Source organism: Cynocephalus volans, chromosome 4 (assembly GCF_027409185.1).
Source record: "Cynocephalus volans isolate mCynVol1 chromosome 4, mCynVol1.pri, whole genome shotgun sequence".
NCBI lineage: Eukaryota > Metazoa > Chordata > Mammalia > Dermoptera > Cynocephalidae > Cynocephalus > Cynocephalus volans.
The window spans coordinates 56,475,357-56,494,676 of NC_084463.1; positions in this window are offsets into that span (position 1 = coordinate 56,475,357).

Below are 19,320 nucleotides of genomic sequence, written 5' to 3' on the forward strand. Positions count from 1 at the left end.
AAGAAAGAAAGAAAAACTGTTGTATCCCATTTCCTTGAACATTCATGGAAATTTCAATAAAATAATAAAAAATTGTTAATCTGCATAAAGAAAAAGTGTAAGAATGCAGGACATTGAATATTAATATTGTCAACAACGATTTGGAAGCTGGGGGCGTGGGGGATGAAAAAAAGAAAGAAATAATGTTGTATCACATTTCCTTGAACATTCATGGAAATTTCAATAAAATAATAAAAAGATTGTTAGTCTGCATAAAGAAAAAGTGTAAGAATGCAGAAGATAGAATATTAATGTTGTCAACCATGATTTGGAAGCTGGCGGGGCTGGGGGATAAAAGAAAGAAAGAAAAACTGTTGTATCCCATTTCCTTGAACATTCATGGAAATTTCAATACAATAATAAAAAGATTGTTAATCTGCATAAAGAAAAAGTGTAAGAATGCAGAAGATAGACGATTAGTGTTGTGAACCATGATTTGGAAGCTTGGGGGGTGGGGGATAAAAGAAAGAAAGAAAAACTCTTGTGTCACATTTCTATGAACATTCATTGAAATTTCAATAAAATAATAAAGAGATTCTTAATCTGCATAGAGAAAAAGAGTAAGAATGCAGAAGATAGAATATTAATGTTGTCAACCATGATTTGGAAGCTTGGGGGGGTGGGGGATAAAAGAATGAAAGAAAAACTGTTGTATTCCATTTCCTTGAACATTGATGGAAAGTTCAATAAAATAATAAAAAGATTGGTAATCTGCATAAAGAAAAAGAGTAAGAATGCAGGAGATAGAATGTTAATGTTGTCAACCATGATTTGGAAGCTTGGGGGGGTCGGGGATAAAAGAAAGAAAGAAAAACTTTTTTATCCCATTTCCTTGAACATTCATGGAAATTTCAATACAATAATAAAAAGATCGTTAATCTGCATAAACAAAAAGGGTAAGAATGCAGAAGATAGAATATTAATGTTGTCAACCGTGATTTGTAAACTGGGGGGGAGTGGGGGATAAAAGAAAGAAAGGAAAACAGTTGTATACCATTTCCTTGAACATTCATGGAAAGTTCAATAAAATAATAAAAAGATTGGTAATCTGCATAAAGAAAAAGAGTAAGAACGTAGAACATAGATTATTAATGTTGTCAACCATGATTTGGAAGCTTGGAACGTGGGGGATAAAAGAAAGAAAGAGAAATTGTTGTATCCCATTTCCTTGAACATTCATGAAATTTCAATAAAATAATGTCAAGATTGTGAATCTGGATAAAGAAAAAGAGTATGAAGGCAGAAGATAGAATATTATGTTGTCAACCATGATTTGGAAGCTGGGGGGTGTGGGGGATGAAAGAAAGAAAGAAAAACTGTTGTATCCCATTTCTTTGAACATTCATTGAAATTTCAATAAAATAATAAATAGATTGTTAATCTGCAAAAAGAAAAAGAGTAAGAATGCAGAAGATAGAATATTAATCTTGTCAAGCATGATTTGGAAGCTTGGGGTTGGGGGATAAAAGAAAGAAAGAGAAATTGTTGTATCCCAATTCCTTGAACATTCATAAAATTTCAATAAAATAATAAAAAGATTGTTAATCTGCATATAGAAAAAGAGTAAGAATGTAGAAGATAGAATATTAATCTTTTCAACCATGATTTGGAAGCTGGGGGGTTGGGGGATGATAGAAAGATAGAAAAAGTGTCGTATCCCATTTCCTTGAACATTCATGGAAATTTCAATAAAATAACAAAAAGATTGTTTACCTGCGTAAAGAAAGAGTTAGAATGCAGAAGATAGCATATTAATGTTGGCAACCATGATTTGGAAGCTGGGGGGTATGGGGGATAAAAGAAAGAAAGAAAAACTGTTGTATCCCATTTCCTTGAACATTCATGGAAATTTCAATAAAATAATAAATAGATTGTTAATCTGCATAAAGAAAAAGTGTAAGAATGCAGAAGATAGAATATTAATCTTGTCAACCATGATTTGGAAGCTTGGGGGGTGGGGGATAAAAGAAAAAAAGAGAAATTTTTATATCCCAATTCCTTGAACATTCATGAAATTTCAATAAAATAATGACAAGATTGTTAATCTGCATAAAGAAAAAGAATATGAAGGCGGAAGATAGAATATTATGTGGTCAAACATGATTTGGAAGCTGGGGGTGGTTGGGGGATGAAAGAAAGAAAGAAAAACTGTTGTATCCCATTTCTTTGAACATTCATGGAAATTTCAATAAAATAATAAAAGATTCTTAATCTGCATAAAGAAAAAGTGTAAGAATGCAGGACATTGAATATTAATATTGTCAACCACGATTTGGAAGCTGGGGGCGTGGGGGATGAAAAAAAGAAAGAAATAATGTTGTATCACATTTCCTTGCACATTCATGGAAATTTCAATAAAATAATAAAAAGATTGTTAGTCTGCATAAAGAAAAAGTGTAAGAATGCAGAAGATAGAATATTAATGTTGTCAACCATGATTTGGAAGCTGGGGCGGGGTGGGGGATAAAAGAAAGTAAGAAAAACTGTTGAATCCCATTTCCTTGAACATTCATGGAAATTTCAATAGAATAATAAAAAGATAGTTAATCTGCATAAAGAAAAAGTGTAAGAATGCAGAAGATAGAATATTAATGTTGTCAACCATGAATTAGAAGCTGCGGGCAAGTGGGGGATAAAAGAAAGAAAGAAAAACTGTTGTATCCAATTTCCATGAACATTCATGGAAATTTTAATAAAATAATAAAAAGATTGTTAATCTGCATAAAGTAAAAGTGTAAGAATGCCGAAGATTGAATATTAATGTTGTCAACCATGATTTGGAAGCTACGGGAGTGGGGGATAAAAGAAAGAAAGAGAAAATGTTGTATTCCATTTCCTTGAACATTCATGAAATTTCAATAAAATAATGACAAGATTGTTAAATGCATAAAGAAAAAGAGTACGAAGGCCGAAGATAGAATATTATGTTGTGAACCATGATTTGGAAGCTGGGGGGGTGGGGGATGAAAGAAAGAAAGAAAAACTGTTGTATCCCATTTCCTTAAACATTCATTGAAATTTCAATGAAATAATAAATAGATTGTTAATCTGCATAAAGAAAAAGTGTAAGGATGCAGAAGATAGAATATTAATCTTGTCAAGCATGATTTGGAAGCTGGGGGTGTAGGGGGTTGAAAGAAAGAAAGAAAAACTGTTGTATCCCATTTCCTTGAACATTCATGGAAATTTCAATAAAATAATAAAAAATTGTTAATCAGCATAAAGAAAAAGTGTAAGAATGCAGGACATTGAATATTAATATTGTCAACCACGATTTGGAAGCTGGGGGCGTGGGGGATGAAAAAAAGAAAGAAATAATGTTGTATCACATTTCCTTGAACATTCATGGAAATTTCAATAAAATAATAAAAAGATTGTTAGTCTGCATAATGAAAAAGTGTAAGAATGCAGAAGATAGAATATTAATGTTGTCAACCATGATTTGGAAGCTGGCGGGGGTGGGGGATAAAAGAAAGAAGGAAAAACTGTTGTATCCCATTTCCTTGAACATTCATGGAAATTTCAATACAATAATAAAAAGATTGTTAATCTGCACAAAGAAAAAGTGTAAGAATGCAGAAGATAGACGATTAGTGTTGTGAAACATGATTTGGAAGCTTGGGGGGTGGGGGATAAAAGAAAGAAAGAAAAACTCTTGTGTCACATTTTTATGAACATTCATTGAAATTTCAATAAAATAATAATGAGATTCTTAATCTGCATAGAGAAAAAGAGTAAGAATGCAGAAGATAGAATATTAATGTTGTCAACCATGATTTGGAAGCTTGGGGGGGTGGGGGATAAAAGAATGAAAGAAAAACTGTTGTATTCCATTTCCTTGAACATTGATGGAAAATTCAATAAAATAATAAAAAGATTGGTAATCTGCATAAAGAAAAAGAGTAAGAATGCAGGAGATAGAATGTTAATGTTGTCAACCATGATTTGGAAGCTGGCGGGGGTGGGGGATAAAAGAAAGAAAGAAAAACTTTTTTATCCCATTTCCTTGAACATTCATGGAAATTTCAATACAATAATAAAAAGATTGTTAATCTGCATAAACAAAAAGGGTAAGAATGCAGAAGATAGAATATTAATGTTGTCAACCGTGATTTGTAAACTGGGGAGGAGTGGGGGATAAAAGAAAGAAAGAAAAACAGTTGTATCCCATTTCCTTGAACATTCATGAAATTTCAATAAAATAATGACAAGATTGTGAATCTGGATAAAGAAAAAGAGTATGAAGGCAGAAGATAGAATATTATGTTGTCAACCATGATTTGGAAGCTGGGGGGTGTGGTGGATGAAAGAAAGAAAGAAAAACTGTTGTATCCCATTTCCTTGAACATTCATTGAAATTTCAATAAAATAATAAATATATTGTTAATCTGCATAAAGAAAAAGTGTAAGAATGCAGAAAATAGAATATTAATCTTGTCAAGCATGATTTGGAAGCTTGTGGTTGGGGGATAAAAGAAAGAAAGAGAAATTGTTGTATCCCAATTCCTTGAACATTCACAAAATTTCAATAAAATAATAAAAAGATTGTTAATCTGCATAGAGAAAAAGAGTAAGAATGTAGAAGATAGAATATTAATGTTTTCAACCATGATTTGGAAGCTGGGGGGTTGGGGGATGATAGAATGAAAGAAAAAGTGTCGTATCCCATTTCCTTGAACATTCATGGAAATTTCAATAAAATAACAAAAAGATTGTTAACCTCTCCGAAAGAAAGAGTTAGAATGCAGAAGATAGAATATTAATGTTGGCAACCATGATTTGGAAGCTGGGGGGTATGGGGGATAAAAGAAAGAAAGAAAAACTGTTGTATCCCATTTCCTTGAACATTCATGGAAATTTCAATAAAATAATAAATAGATTGTTAATCTGCATAAAGAAAAAGTGTAAGAATGCAGAAGATAGAATATTAATCTTGTCAACCATGATTTGGAAGCTTGGAGGGTGGGGGATAAAAGAAAGAAAGAGAAATTGTTGTATCCCAATTCCTTGAACATTCATGAAATTTCAATAAAATAATGACAAGATTGTTAATCTGCATAAAGAAAAAGAATATGAAGGCAGAAGATAGAATATTATGTTGTCAAACATGATTTGGAAGCGGGGGGTGGGTGGGGGAGGAAAGAAAGAAAGAAAAACTGTTGTATCCCATTTCTTTGAACATTCATGGAAATTACAATAAAATAATAAAAGATTCTTAATCTGCATAAAGAAAAAGAGTAAGAATGCAGAAGATTGAATATTAATGTTGTCAACCATGATTTGGAAGATGGCGGGGGTTCTGGACAAAAGAAAGAAAGAAAAACTGTTGTATCCCATTTCCTTGAACATTCATGGAAATTTCAATAAAATAATAAAAAGATTGTTAATCTGCATAAAGAAAAAGAGTAAGAATGCAGAAGATAGAATATTAATGTTGTCAACCATGATTTGGAAGCTGGGGCCGCTGGAGGATAAAAGAAAGAAAGAAAAACTGTTGTATCCCATTTACTTGAACATTCATGGAAATTTCAATAAAATAATAAAAAGATTGTTAATCTGCATAGAGAAAAACAGTAAGAATGCAGAAGATAGAATATTAATGTTGTCAACCATGATTGGGAAGCTGGGGGGTGTTGGGGGATAAAAGAAAGAAAGAAAAACTGTTGTATCCCATTTCCTTGAACTTTCATGGAAATTTCTATAAAATAATAAAAGATTGTTAATCTGCATAAAGAAAAAGAGTAAGAATGCAGAAGATGGAATATTAATGTTGTCAACCATGATTTGGAAGCTGGGGGGGTAGGGGGATGAAAGAAAGAAAGAAAAACTGTTGTATACCATTTCCTTGAACATTCATGTAAATTTCAATAAAATAATAAAAAATTGTTAATCTGCATAAAGAAAAAGTGTAAGAATGCCGAAGATTGAATATTAATATTGTCAACCACGCTTTGGAAGCTGGGGGCGTGGGGGATAAAAGAAAGAAAGAAAAAATGTTGTATCCCATTTCCTTGGACATTCATGGAAATTTCAATAAAATAATAAATAGATTGTTATTTACATAAAGAAAAAGTGTAAGATTACAGAAGATTGAATATTAATGTTGTCAACCATGATTTGGAAGGTGGGGGGTTGTGGGGGATAAAAGAAAGAAAGAGAAAATGTTGTATCCCTTTTCCTTGAACATTCATGAAATTTCAATAAAATAATGACAAGATTGTTAAATGCATAAAGAAAACGAGTATGAAGGCAGAAGATACAATATTATGTTGTCAACCATGATTTGGAAGCTGGGGGGGTGGGGGATGAAAGAAAGAAAGAAAAACTGTTGTATCCCATTTCCTTGAACATTCATGGAAATTTCAAAAAAATAATAAAAGATTGTTAATCTGCATAAAGAAAAAGAGTAAGAATGCAGGAGATAGAATGTTCATGTTGTCAACCATGATTTGGAAGCTGGCGGGGGTGGGGGATAAAAGAAAGAAAGAAAAACTGTTGTATCCCATTTCCTTGAACATTCATGGAAATTTCAATACAATAATAAAAAGATTGTTAATCTGCATAAAGAAAAAGTGTAAGAATGCAGAAGATAGACGATTAGTGTTGTGAACCATGATTTGGAAGCTTGGGGGGTGGGGGATAAAAGAAAGAAAGAAAAACACTGGTGTCACATTTCTATGAACATTCATTGAAATTTCAATAAAATAATAAAGAGATTCTTAATCTGCATAGAGAAAAAGAGTAAGAATGCAGAAGATAGAATGTTAATGTTGTCAACCATGATTTGGAAGCTGGCGGGGGTGGGGGATAAAAGAAAGAAAGAAAAACATTTTTATCCCATTTCCTTGAACATTCATGGAAATTTCAATACAATAATAAAAAGATTGTTAATCTGCATAAACAAAAAGGGTAAGAATGCAGAAGATAGAATATTAATGTTGTCAACCGTGATTTGTAAACTGGGGGGGAGTGGGGGATAAAAGAAAGAAAGGAAAACAGTTGTATACCATTTCCTTGAACATTCATGGAAAGTTCAATAAAATAATAAAAAGATTGGTAATCTGCATAAAGAAAAAGAGTAAGAACGCAGAACATAGATTATTAATGTTCTCAACCATGATTTGGAAGCTTGGAGCGTGAGGGATAAAAGAAAGAAAGAGAAATTGTTGTATCCCATTTCCTGGAACATTCATGAAATTTCAATAAAATAATGACAAGATTGTGAATCTGCATAAAGAAAAAGAATATGAAGGCAGAAGATAGAATATTACGTTGTCAAACATGATTTGGAAGCTGGGGGTGGGTGGGGGATGAAAGAAAGAAAGAAAAACTGTTGTATCCTATTTCCTTGAACATTCATGGAAATTTCAATGAAATAATAAAAAGATTGTTAATCTGCATGAAGAAAAAGATTAAGAATGCAGAAGATTGAATGTTAATGTTGTCAACAACGATTCGGAATATGGGGGGTTGTGCGGGATAAAAGAAAGAAAGAAAAACTGTTGTATCCCATTTCCTTGAATATTCATGGAAATTTCAATAAAATAATAAAAAGATTGTTAATCTGCATAGAGAAAAAGAGTAAGAATGCAGAAGATAGAATATTAATGTTGTCAACCATGATTGGGAAGCTGGGGGGTGTTGGGGGATAAAAGAAAGAAAGAAAAACTGTTGTATCCCATTTCCTTGAACTTTCATGGAAATTTCAATAAAATAATAAAAGATTGTTAATCTGCATAAAGAAAAAGAGTAAGAATGCAGAAGATGGAATATTAATGTTGTCAACCATGATTTGGAAGCTGGGGGGGTAGCGGGATGAAAGAAAGAAAGAAAAACTGTTGTATCCCATTTCCTTGAACATTCATGGAAATTTCAATAAAATAATAAAAAATTGTTAATCTGCATAAAGAAAAAGTGTAAGAATGCAGGACATTGAATATTAATATTGTCAACAACGATTTGGAAGCTGGGGGCGTGGGGGATGAAAAAAAGAAAGAAATAATGTTGTATCACATTTCCTTGAACATTCATGGAAATTTCAATACAATAATGAAAAGATTGTTAATCTGCATAAAGAAAAAGTGTAAGAATGCAGAAGATAGACGATTAGTGTTGTGAACCATGATTTGGAAGCTTGGGGGGTGGGGGATAAAAGAAAGAAAGAAAAACTCTTGTGTCACATTTCTATGAACATTCATTGAAATTTCAATAAAATAATAAAGAGATTCTTAATCTGCATAGAGAAAAAGAGTAAGAATGCAGAAGATAGAATATTAATGTTGTCAACCATGATTTGGAAGCTTGGGGGGGTGGGGGATAAAAGAATGAAAGAAAAACTGTTGTATTCCATTTCCTTGAACATTGATGGAAAGTTCAATAAAATAATAAAAAGATTGGTAATCTGCATAAAGAAAAAGAGTAAGAATGCAGGAGATAGAATGTTAATGTTGTCAACCATGATTTGGAAGCTGGCAGGGGTGGGGGATAAAAGAAAGAAAGAAAAACTTTTTTATCCCATTTCCTTGAACATTCATGGAAATTTCAATACAATAATAAAAAGATCGTTAATCTGCATAAAGAAAAAGGGTAGGAATGCAGAAGATAGAATATTAATGTTGTCAACCGTGATTTGTAAACTGGGGGGGAGTGGGGGATAAAAGAAAGAAAGGAAAACAGTTGTATACCATTTCCTTGAACATTCATGGAAAGTTCAATAAAATAATAAAAAGATTGGTAATCTGCATAAAGAAAAAGAGTAAGAACGTAGAACATAGATTATTAATGTTGTCAACCATGATTTGGAAGCTTGGAACGTGGGGGATAAAAGAAAGAAAGAGAAATTGTTGTATCCCATTTCCTTGAATATTCATGAAATTTCAATAAAATAATGTCAAGATTGTGAATCTGGATAAAGAAAAAGAGTATGAAGGCAGAAGATAGAATATTATGTTGTCAACCATGATTTGGAAGCTGGGGGGTGTGGGGGATGAAAGAAAGAAAGAAAAACTGTTGTATCCCATTTCTTTGAACATTCATTGAAATTTCAATAAAATAATAAATAGATTGTTAATCTGCATAAAGAAAAAGTGTAAGAATGCAGAAGATAGAATATTAATCTTGTCAAGCATGATTTGGAAGCTTGGGGTTGGGGGATAAAAGAAAGAAAGAGAAATTGTTGTATCCCAATTCCTTGAACATTCATAAAATTTCAATAAAATAATAAAACGATTGTTAATCTGCATAAAGAAAAAGAATATGAAGGCAGAAGATAGAATATTATGTGGTCAAACATGATTTGGAAGCTGGCGGTGGTTGGGGGATGAAAGAAAGAAAGAAAAACTGTTGTATACCATTTCTTTGAACATTCATGGAAATTTCAATAAAATAATAAAAGATTCTTAATCTGCATAAAGAAAAAGTGTAAGAATGCAGGACATTGAATATTAATATTGTCAACCACGATTTGGAAGCTGGGGGCGTGGGGGATGAAAAAAAGAAAGAAATAATGTTGTATCACATTTCCTTGCACATTCATGGAAATTTCAATAAAATAATAAAAAGATTGTTAGTCTGCATAAAGAAAAAGTGTAATAATGCAGAAGATAGAATATTAATGTTGTCAACCATGATTTGGAAGCTGGGGCGGGGTGGGGGATAAAAGAAAGTAAGAAAAACTGTTTTATCCCATTTCCTTGAACATTCATGGAAATTTCAATAGAATAATAAAAAGAGAGTTAGTCTGCATAAAGAAAAAGTGTAAGAATGCAGAAGATAGAATATTAATGTTGTCAACCATGATTTGGAAGCTGGGGCGGGGTGGGGGATAAAAGAAAGTAAGAAAAACTGTTGTATCCCATTTCCTTGAACATTCATGGAAATTTTAATACAATAATAAAAAGATTGTTAATCTGCATAAAGTAAAAGTGTAAGAATGCAGAAGATTGAATATTACTGTTGCCAACCATGATTTGGAAGGTGGGAGGTGGTGGGCGATAAAAGAAAGAAAGAAAAACTGTTGTATTCCATTTCCTTGAACATTCTTGGAAATTTCATTAAAATAATAAAAAGATTGTTCATCTGCATAAAGAAAAAGTGTAAGAATGCCGAAGATTGAATATTAATGTTGTCAACCACGATTTGGAAGCTGGGGGCGTGGGGGATAAAAGAAAGAAAGAAAAAATGTTGTATCCCGTTTCCTTGGACATTCATGGAAATTTCAATAAAATAATAAATAGATTGTTATTTACATAAAGAAAAAGTGTAAGATTACAGAAGATTGAATATTAATGTTGTCAACCATGATTTGGAATGTGGGGGTGGTGGGGGATAAAAGAAAGAAAGAAAAACTGTTGTATACCATTTCCTTGAACATTCATGGAAATTTAAATAAAATAATAAAACGATTGGTAATCTGCATAAAGAAAAAGAGTAAGAATGTAGAAGATAGAATATTAATGTTGTCAACCATGATTTGGAAGCTTGGGGAGTGGGGGATAAAAGAAAGAAAGAGAAAATGTTGTATCCCATTTCCTTGAACATTCATGGAAATTTCAATAAAATAATGACAAGATTGTTAAATGCATAAAGAAAACGAGTATGATGGCAGAAGATACAATATTATGTTGTCAACCATGATTTGGAAGCTGGGGGGATGGGGGATGAAAGAAAGAAAGAAAAACTGTTGCATCCCATTTCCTTGAACATTCATGGAAATTTCAAAAAAATATTAAAAGATTGTTAATCTGCATAAAGAAAAAGAGTAAGAATGCAGGAGATAGAATGTTCATGTTGTCAACCATGATTTGGAAGCTGGCGGGGGTGGGGGATAAAAGAAAGAAAGAAAAACTGTTGTATCCCATTTCCATGAACATTCATGGAAATTTCAATACAATAATAAAAAGATTGTTAATCTGCATAAAGAAAAAGAGTAAGAATGCAGAAGATAGAATATTAATGTTGTCAACCATGATTTGGAAGCTGGGGGCGCTGGAGGATAAAAGAAAGAAATAAAAACTTTTTTATCCCATTTCCTTGAACATTCATGGAAATTTCAATACAATAATAAAAAGATTGTTAATCTGCATAAAGAAAAAGAGTAAGAATGCAGAAGATAGAATATTAATGTTGTCAACCATGTTTTGGAAGCTGGGGGGTTGTGGGGGATAAAAGAAAGAAAGAAAAACTGTTGTATCCCATTTCCTTGAACATTCATGGAAATTTCAATAAAATAAGAAAAAGATTGTTAATCTGCATAAAGTAAAAGTGTAAGAATGCAGAAGATTGAATATTAATGTTGTCAACCATGATTTGGAAGATGGCGGGGGTGCTGGATAAAAGAAAGAAAGAAAAACTGTTGTATCCCATTTCCTTGAACATTCATGGAAATTTCAATAAAATAATAAAAAGATTGTTAATCTGCATAAAGAAAAAGAGTAAGAATGCAGAAGATAGAATATTAATGTTGTCAACCATGATTTGGAAGCTGGGGGCGCTGGAGGATAAAAGAAAGAAAGAAAAACTTTTTTATCCCATTTCCTTGAACATTCATAGAAATTTCAATACAATAATAAAAAGATTGTTAATCTGCATAAACAAAAAGGGTAAGAATGCAGAAGATAGTATATTAATATTGTCAACCATGATTTGTAAACTGGGGGAGAGTGGGGGATAAAAGAAAGAAAGAAAAACAGTTCTATACCATTTCCTTGAACATTCATGGAAATTTCAATAAAATAATAAAAAGATTGTTAATCTGCATAAAGAAAAAGAGTAAGAATGCAGAAGATAGAATATTAGTGTTGTCAACCATGATTTTGACGCTAGGGTGGTGGGTGATAAAAGAAAGAAAGAAAAACTGTTGCGTCCCATTTCCTTGAACATTCATGGAAATTTCAATAAAATAATAAAAAGATTGCTAATCTGCATAAAGAAAAAGAGTAAGAATGCAGAAGATGTAATATTAATGTTGTCAACCATGATTTGGAAGCCGGGGGGGTGGGGGATAAAAGAAAGAAAGAAAAACTGTTGTATCCCATTTCCTTGAACACTCATGGAAATTTCAATGAAATAATAAAAAGATTGTTAATCTGCATAGAGAAAAAGTGTAAGAATGCAGAAGATGGAATATTAATGTTGTCAACCATGATTTGGAAGCTGTGGGGGTAGGGGGATGAAAGAAAGAAAGAAAAACTGTTGTATCATTTCCTTGAACATTGATGGAAATTTCAATAAAATAATAAAAAGATTGTTAATCTGCATAAAGAAAAAGTGTAAGAATGCAGAACATTGAATATTAATATTGTCAACCACGATTTGGAAGCTGGGTGCGTGGGGGATGAAAGAAAGAAAGAAATAATGTTGTATCACATTTCCTTGAACATTCATGGAAATTTCAATAAAATAATAAAAAGATTGTTAGTCTGCATAAAGAAAAAGTGTAAGAATGCAGAAGATAGAATATTAATGTTGTCAACCATGATTTGGAAGCTGGGGGGGTGGGGGATAAAAGAAAGTAAGAAAAACTGTTGTATCCCATTTCCTTGACCATTCGTGGAAATTTCAATAAAATAATAAAAAGATAGATAATCTGCATAAAGAAAAAGAGTAAGAATGCAGAAGATAGAATATTAATGTTCTCAACCATGATTTAGAAGCTGCGGGCCAGTGGGGGATAAAAGAAAGAAAGAAAAACCGTTGTATCCAATTTCCTTGAACATTCATGGAAATTTCAATAAAATAATAAATAGATTGTTATTTACATAAAGAAAAAGTGTAAGAATGCCGAAGATTGAATATTAATGATGTCAACCATGATTTGGAAGGTTGGGGTTGGTGGGGGATAAAAGAAAGAAAGAAAAACTGTTGTATACCATTTCCTTGAACATTCATGGAAATTTCAATAAAATAATAAAAAGATTGGTAATCTGCATGAAGAAAAAGAGTAAGAATGCAGAAGATAGAATATTAATGTTGTCAACCATGATTTGGAAGCTTGGGGTGTGGGGGATAAAAGAAAGAACGAGAAAATGTTGTATCTCATTTCCTTGAACATTCATGAAGTTTGAATAAAATAATGCAAGATTGTTAAATGCATAAAGAAAAAGAGTATGAAGTCAGAAGATACAATATTATGTTGTCAACCATGATTTGGAAGCTGGGGGGGTGGGGGATGAAAGAAAGAAAGAAAAACTGTTGTATCCCATTTCCTTGAACATTCATGGATATTTCAATAAAATAATAAAAGATTGTTAATCTGCATAAAGAAAAAGAGTAAGAATGCAGGAGATAGAATGTTCATGTTGTCAACCATGATTTGGACGCTGGCAGGGGTGGGGGATAAAAGAAAGAAAGAAAAACTGTTGTATCCCATTTCCTTGAACATTCATGGAAATTTCAATACAATAATAAAAAGTTTGTTAATCTGCATAATGAAAAACAGTAAGAATGCAGAAGATAGAATATTAATGTTGTCAACCATGATTTGGAAGCTGGGGGAGGTGGGGGATAAAAGAAAGAAAGAAAAACTGTTGTATCCCATTTCCTTGAACATTCATGGAAATTTGAATAAAATAATAAAAGATTGTTAATATGCATAAAGAAAAAGTGAAAGAATGCTGAAGATAGATGATTAGTGTTGTGAACCATGATTTGGAAGCTTGGGGGGTGGGGGATAAAAGAAAGAAAGAAAAACTCCTGTGTCACATTTCTATGAACATTCATTGAAATTTCAATAAAATAATAAAGAGATTCTTAATCTGCATAGAGAAAAAGAGTAAGAATGCAGAAGATAGAATATTAATGTTGTCAACCATGATTTGGAAGCTTGGGGGGGTGGGGGATAAAAGAATGAAAGAAAAACTGTTGTATACCATTTCCTTGAACATTCATGGAAAGTTCAATAAAATAATAAAAAGATTGGTAATCTGCATAAACAAAAAGAGTAAGAATGCAGGAGATAGAATGTTAATGTTGTCAACCATGATTTGGAAGCTGGCGGGGGTGGGGGATAAAAGAAAGAAAGAAAAACTTTTTTATCCCATTTCCTTGAACATTCATGGAAATTTCAATACAATAATAAAAAGATTGTTAATCTGCATAAACAAAAAGGGTAAGAATGCAGAAGATAGAATATTAATGTTGTCAACCGTGATTTGTAAACTGAGGGGGAGTGAGGGATAAAAGAAAGAAAGAAAAACAGTTGTATACGATTTCCTTGAACATTCATGGAAAGTTCAATAAAATAATAAAAAGTTTGGTAATCTGCATAAAGAAAAAGAGTAAGAATGCAGAACATAGATTATTAATGTTGTCAACCACGATTTGGAAGCTTGGAGCGTTGGGGATAATAGAAAGAAAGAGAAATTGTTGTATCCCATTTCCTTGAACATTCATGGAAATTTCAATAAAATAATGACAAAATTGTGAATCTGCATAAAGAAAAAGAGTATGAAGGCAGAAGATAGAATATTATGTTGTCAACCATGATTTGGAAGCTGGGGGCGGTGGGGGATGAAAGAAAGAAAGAAAAAGTGTCGTATCCCATTTCCTTGAACATTCATGGAAATTTCAATTAAATAACAGAAAGATTGTTAACCTGCGTAAAGAAAGAGTTAGAATGCAGAAGATAGATTATTAATGTTGTCAACCATGATTTGGAAGGTGGGGGTTGGTGGGGGATAAAAGAAAGAAAGAAAAACTGTTGTATACCATTTCCTTGAACATTCATGGAAATTTCAATAAAATAATAAAAAGATTGGTAATCTGCATAAAGAAAAAGACTAAGAATTCAGAAGATAGAATATTAATGTTGTCAACCATGATTTGGAAGCTTGGGGAGCGGGGGATAAAAGAAAGAAAGAGAAAATGTTGTATCCCATTTCCTTGAACATTCATGAAATTTCAATAAAATAATGACAAGATTGTTAAATGCATAAAGAAAAAGAGTATGAAGGCAGAAGATAGAATATTATGTTGTCAACCATGATTTGGAAGCTGGGGGCGGTGGGGGATGAAAGAAAGAAAGAAAAACTGTTGTATCCCATTTCCTTGAACATTCATTCAAATTTCAATAAAATAATAAATAGATTGTTAATCTGCATAAAGAAAAAGTGTAAGAATGCAGAAGATAGAATATTAATCTTGTCAAGCATGATTTGGAAGCTTGGGGGGTGGGGGATAAAAGAAAGAAAGAGAAATTGTTGTATCCCAATTCCTTGAACATTCATAAAATTTCAATAAAATAATAAGAAGTTAGTTAATCTGCATAAAGAAAAAGAGTAAGAATGTAGAAGATAGAATATTAATGTTTTCAACCATGATTTGGAAGCTGGGGGGTTGGGGGATGATAGAAAGAAAGAAAAAGTGTCCTATCCTATTTCCTTGAACATTCATGGAAATTTCAATTAAATAACAGAAAGATTGTTAACCTGCGTAAAGAAAGAGTTAGAGTGCAGAAGATAGATTATTAATGTTGGCAACCATGATTTGGAAGCTGGGGGGTATGGGGGATAAAAGAAAGAAAGAAAAACTGTTGTATCCCATTTCCTTGAACTTTCATGGAAATTTCAATAAAATAATAAATAGATTATTAATCTGCATATAGAAAAAGTGTAAGAATGCAGAAGATAGAATATTAATCTTGTCAACCATGATTTGGAAGCTTGGGGGGTGGGGGATAAAGGAAAGAAAGAGAAATTGTTGTATCCCAATTCCTTGAACATTCATGAAATTTCAAAAAAAAATGACAAGATTGTTAATCTGCATAAAGAAAAAGAATATGAAGGCAGAAGATAGAATATTATGTTGTCAACCATGATTTGGAAGCTGGCGGGAGTGGGGATAAAAGAAAGAAAGAAAAACTGTTGTATCCTATTTCTTTGAACATTCATGGAAATTTCAATAAAATAATAAAAAGATTGTTAATCTGCATAAAGACAAAGATTAAGAATGCAGAAGATTCAATGTTAATGTTGTCAACAACGATTGGGAAGCTGGGGGGTGTTGGGGGATAAAAGAAAGAAAGAAAAACTGTTGTATCCCATTTCCTTGAACTTTCATGGAAATTTCAATAAAATAATAAAAGATTGTTAATCTGCATAAAGAAAAAGAGTAAGAATGCAGAAGATGGAATATTAATGTTGTCAACCATGATTTGGAAGCTGGGGGGGTAGGGGGATGAAAGAAAGAAAGAAAAACTGTTGTATCCCATTTCCTTGAACATTCATGGAAATTTCAATAAAATAATAAAAAATTGTTAATCTGTATAAAGAAAAAGTGTAAGAATGCAGAACATTGAATATTAATATTGTCAACCACGATTTGGAAGCTGGGGGCGTGGGGGATGAAAAAAAGAAAGAAATAATGTTGTATCACATTTCCTTGAACATTCATGGAAATTTCAATAAAATAATAAAAAGATTGTTAGTCTGCATAAAGAAAAAGTGTAAGAATGCAGAAGATAGAATATTAATGTTGTCAACCATGATTTGGAAGCTGGGGGGTGTGGGGGATAAAAGAATGTAAGAAAAACTGTTGTATCCCATTTCCTTGAACATTCATGGAAATTTCAATAAAATAATAAAAAGATAGTTAATCTGCATAAAGAAAAAGAGTAAGAATGCAGAAGATAGAATATTAATGTTGTCAACCATGTTTTGGAAGCTGGGGGGTGTGGGGGATAAAAGAAAGAAAGAAAAACTGTTGTATCCCATTTCCTTGAACATTCATGGAAATTTCAATAAAATAAGAAAAAGATTGTTAATCTGCATAAAGTAAAAGTGTAAGAATGCAGAAGATTGAATATTAATGTTGTCAACCATGATTTGGAAGATGGCGGGGGTGCTGGATAAAAGAAAGAAAGAAAAACTGTTGTATCCCATTTCCTTGAACATTCATGGAAATTTCAATAAAATAATAAAAAGATTGTTAATCTGCATAAAGAAAAAGAGTAAGAATGCAGAAGATAGAATATTAATGTTGTCAACCATGATTTGGAAGCTGGGGGCGCTGGAGGATAAAAGAAAGAAAGAAAAACTTTTTTATCCCATTTCCTTGAACATTCATAGAAATTTCAATACAATAATAAAAAGATTGTTAATCTGCATAAACAAAAAGGGTAAGAATGCAGAAGATAGAATATTAATATTGTCAACCATGATTTGTAAACTGGGGGAGAGTGGGGGATAAAAGAAAGAAAGAAAAACAGTTCTATACCATTTCCTTGAACATTCAAGGAAATTTCAATAAAATAATAAAAAGATTGTTAATCTGCATAAAGAAAAAGAGTAAGAATGCAGAAGATAGAATATTAGTGTTGTCAACCATGATTTTGACGCTAGGGTGGTGGGTGATAAAAGAAAGAAAGAAAAACTGTTGCGTCCCATTTCCTTGAACATTCATGGAAATTTCAATAAAATAATAAAAATATTGCTAATCTGCATAAAGAAAAAGAGTAAGAATGCAGAAGATGGAATATTAATGTTGTCAACCATGATTTGGAAGCCGGGGGGGTGGGGGATAAAAGAAAGAAAGAAAAACTGTTGTATCCCATTTCCTTGAACACTCATGGAAATTTCAATGAAATAATAAAAAGATTGTAAATCTGCATAGAGAAAAAGTGTAAGAATGCAGAAGATGGAATATTAATGTTGTCAACCATGATTTGGAAGCTGTGGGGGTAGGGGGATGAAAGAAAGAAAGAAAAACTGTTGTATCATTTCCTTGAACATTGATGGAAATTTCAATAAAATAATAAAAAGATTGTTAATCTGCATAAAGAAAAAGTGTAAGAATGCAGAACATTGAATATTAATATTGTCAACCACGATTTGGAAGCTGGGTGCGTGGGGGATGAAAGAAAGAAAGAAATAATGTTGTATCACATTTCCTTGAACATTCATGGAAATTTCAATAAAATAATAAAAAGATTGTTAGTCTGCATAAAGAAAAAGTGTAAGAATGCAGAAGATAGAATATTAATGTTGTCAACCATGATTTGGAAGCTGGGGGGTGGGGGATAAAAGAAAGTAAGAAAAACTGTTGTATCCCATTTCCTTGACCATTCATGGAAATTTCAATAAAATAATAAAAAGATAGATAATCTGCATAAAGAAAAAGAGTAAGAATGCAGAAGATAGAATATTAATGTTCTCAACCATGATTTAGAAGCTGCGGGCCAGTGGGGGATAAAAGAAAGAAAGAAAAACCGTTGTATCCAATTTCCTTGAACATTCATGGAAATTTCAATAAAATAATAAATAGATTGTTATTTACATAAAGAAAAAGTGTAAGAATGCCGAAGATTGAATATTAATGATGTCAACCATGATTTGGAAGGTGGGGGGTGGTGGGGGATAAAAGAAAGAAAGAAAAACTGTTGTATACCATTTCCTTGAACATTCATGGAAATTTCAATAAAATAATAAAAAGATTGGTAATCTGCATAAAGAAAAAGTGTAAGAATGCCGAAGATTGAATATTAATGTTGTCAACCACGATTTGGAAGCTGGGGGCGTGGGGGATAAAAGAAAGAAAGAAAAAATGTTGTATCCCATTTCCTTGGACATTCATGGAAATTTCAATATAATAATAAATAGATTGTTATTTACATAAAGAAAATGTGTAAGAATACAGAAGATTAAATATTAATGTTGTCAACCATGATTTGGAAGGTGGGGGTTGGTGGGGGATAAAAGAAAAAAAGAAAAACTGTTGTATAACATTTCCTTGAACATTCATGGAAATTTCAATAAAATAATAAAAAGATTGGTAATCTGCATGAAGAAAAAGAGTAAGAATGCAGAAGATAGAATATTAATGTTGTCAACCATGATTTGGAAGCTTGGGGTGTGGGGGATAAAAGAAAGAACGAGAAAATGTTGTATCTCATTTCCTTGAACATTCATGAAGTTTGAATAAAATAATGCAAGATTGTTAAATGCATAAAGAAAAAGAGTATGAAGTCAGAAGATACAATATTATGTTGTCAACCATGATTTGGAAGCTGGGGGGGTGGGGGATGAAAGAAAGAAAGAAAAACTGTTGTATCCCATTTCCTTGAACATTCATGGATATTTCAATAAAATAATAAAAGATTGTTAATCTGCATAAAGAAAAAGAGTAAGAATGCAGGAGATAGAATGTTCATGTTGTCAACCATGATTTGGACGCTGGCAGGGGTGGGGGATAAAAGAAAGAAAGAAAAACTGTTGTATCCCATTTCCTTGAACATTCATGGAAATTTCAATACAATAATAAAAAGTTTGTTAATCTGCATAATGAAAA